Below are 2,887 nucleotides of genomic sequence, written 5' to 3'. Positions count from 1 at the left end.
TTCTTAATTTGTGTCTTTTCAAGTCAATAATACAGAGAATTGAAGATTCAGAATATACAGCAAAGGAATTACACAGAAAAAGCTGGGAGTTCAAAACGCCCAGTGAGGAAGGAAAACTGGCGTTTAAACGCCAGCCAGGGTACCTAGCTGGGCGTTTAACGCCCAAAAGGGTAGCATTTTGGGCGTTAAACGCCAGAATGGATACCATTCTGGGCGTCTAACGCCAGGATGGCACAAGAGGGAAGATTTTGTTTTTAATGCAAATTTTTTTCAAGTTTTCATAATTTTTCAAAATCAAATCTTTTTCAAATCATATCTTTTCAATCATATATTTTCAAAATCAATTTCTTTCCATTTCCGAAAATTCTTGCTAACAATTAATGATTTGATTCAACATTTCAAGTATGTTGCCTTTTTTGTTGAGAAAGGTTTAATGTCTGAATCATATCTTTTAAATTTCTTGTTAGCCAAGTCATTAATTTTAAAAATCAAATCTTTTTAAATTGTTTTTCAATCATATCTTTTTAATCACATCTTTTTCAAAATAGTTTTCAATCATATCTTTCTAATTTCTAATTTCAAAATCTTTTTCAAAATCACCTTATTTCTTTCCCAACTTTAATTTTCGAAAATCATCAATCAAATTTTCAAAACTTCTTTTAATTGTTTCAAAATCTTTTACTTTATTTTCGAAAATTCTTCCCCTCTCTCACATCCTTCTATTTAAGGACTAACATTCCTCCACTATCAACAATTCGAACTCAATCTCTCTTGATAAGTTCGAATTCTTCTACCTTCTCCTTCTATTCTTCTTTTCCTCTGACACCTCAAGGAATCTCTATACTGTGACATAGAGGATTCCATATTTTCTTGTTCTCTTCTCTTTCATATGAGCAGGAGCAAAGATAAAAGCATTCTTGTTGAGGCTGACCCTGAACCTGAAAGATCCTTGAAGCGAAAGCTAAGAGAAGCTAAAGCACTACTCTCTGTAGAGGACCTAACAGAAATCTTCAAACAAGAAGAAGATATGGCAGCCAAAAATAACAACAATGCCTACAATGCAAGGAAGGTGCTGGGTGACTTTACTGCACCTACTCCCGACTTCTATGGGAGAAGCATATCTATCCCTGCCATTGGAGCAAACAACTTTGAGCTTAAACCTCAATTAGTTTCTCTAATGCAACAGAATTGCAAGTTTCATGGACTTCCATTGGAAGATCCTCATTAGTTTTTAGCTGAATTCTTGCAAATCTGTGACACTGTCAAGACCAATGGGGTTGACCCTGAGGTCTACAGACTTATGCTATTCCCTTTTGCTGTAAGAGACAGAGCTAGGATATGGTTGGACTCACAACCTAAAGAAAGCCTGAACTCTTGGGAAAAGCTAGTCTATGCCTTTCTGGCAAAGTTCTTTCCACCTCAAAAATTGAGTAAGCTTAGAGTGGAAGTCCAAACCTTCAGGCAGAAGGAAGGTGAATCCCTCTATGAAGCTTGGGAAAGATATAAACAATTGATCAAAAAGTGTCCTTCTGACATGCTTTCTGAATGGAGCATCATAGGTATCTTCTATGATGGTCTGTCTGAACTGTCCAAGATGTCATTGGACAGCTTTGTTGGAGGATCTCTTCATCTGAAGAAGACGCCTGCAGAAGCTCAAGAACTCATTGAAATGGTTGCAAATAACCAACTCATGTACACCTCTGAAAGGAATCCTATGAACAATGGGACAAATCAGAAGAAAGGAGTTCTTGAGATTGATACTCTGACTGCCATATTGGCTCAGAACAAAATATTGACTCAGCAAGTCAATATGATTTCCCAAAGTCTGTCTGGAATGCAAACTGCACCAGACAGTACTAAGAACGCTTCATCTGAAGAAGAAGCTTATGATCCTGAGAACCCATCAATGGAAGAGGTGAATTACATGGGAGAACCCTATGGAAACACCTACAATCCTTCATGGAGAAATCATCCAAATCTCTCATGGAAGGATCAACAGAGACCTCAACAAGGTTTCAACAATAATAATGGTGAAAGAAACAGGTTTAGCAATGGCATGCCTTTTCCATCATCTTCTCAGCAACAGACAGAGAATTCTAAGCAGAGCCACTCTGACTTAGCAACCATGGTCTCTGATCTAATTAAAACCACTCAAAGTTTCATGACTGAAACAAGGTCCTCCATTAGAAATTCGGAGGCACAAGTGGGTCAGCTGAGTAAGAAAGTTACTGAACTCCCTCCTAGTACTCTTTCAAGCAATACAGAAGAGAATCTAAAAGGAGAGTGCAAGGCCATCAACATGGCCGAATTTGGAGAGGAGGAAGAGGCAGTGATCGCCACTGAGGAAGACCTCAATGGACGTCCACTAGCCTCCAATGAGTTCCCTATGAGGAACCATGGGAATCTGAGGCTCACACTAAGACCATAGAGATTCCATTGGATTTACTTCTGCCATTCATGAGCTCTGATGAGTATTCTTCCTTTGAAGAGGATGAAGATGTCACTGAAGAGCAAGTTGCTAAATACCTTGGAGCAATCATGAAGCTAAATGACAAGTTATTTGGTAATGAGACTTGGGAGGATGAACCCTATTTGCTCACCAAAGAACTGGATGACTTGACTAGGCAGAAATTACCTCAAAAGAGACAGGACCCTGGGAAGTTCTCAATACCTTGTACATTAGGCACCATGGCCTTCGAGAAGGCTCTGTGTGACCTAGGGTCAAGCATAAACCTCATGCCTCTCTCTGTAATGGAGAAACTGGGGATCTTTGAGGTACAAGCTGTAAGAATCTCACTAGAAATGGCAGACAATTCAAGAAAACAAGCTTATGGACTAGTAGAGGATGTTCTGGTAAAGATTGAAGACCATTACATCCCTGCTGATT

General features: G+C 38.9%; 1 non-coding gene across 1 annotated transcript; it reads right to left on the bottom strand.

Moving 5' to 3' along the window:
• Positions 1 to 1,432: 1,432 nt before the first annotated feature.
• Positions 1,433 to 1,540, bottom strand: LOC127742504 (small nucleolar RNA R71). The gene has a single exon (XR_008003800.1). It is a non-coding gene; the product is annotated as a small nucleolar RNA R71 (small nucleolar RNA).
• Between the last annotated feature and the right edge of the window lie 1,347 nt (positions 1,541 to 2,887).

The sequence above is a fragment of the Arachis duranensis genome, chromosome 1 (genome assembly GCF_000817695.3).
Source record: "Arachis duranensis cultivar V14167 chromosome 1, aradu.V14167.gnm2.J7QH, whole genome shotgun sequence".
Taxonomy (NCBI): Eukaryota; Viridiplantae; Streptophyta; class Magnoliopsida; order Fabales; family Fabaceae; genus Arachis; species Arachis duranensis.
The sequence above is the reverse complement of the archived record's forward strand: the minus strand, read 5'-3'. Positions and strand labels throughout refer to the sequence as shown.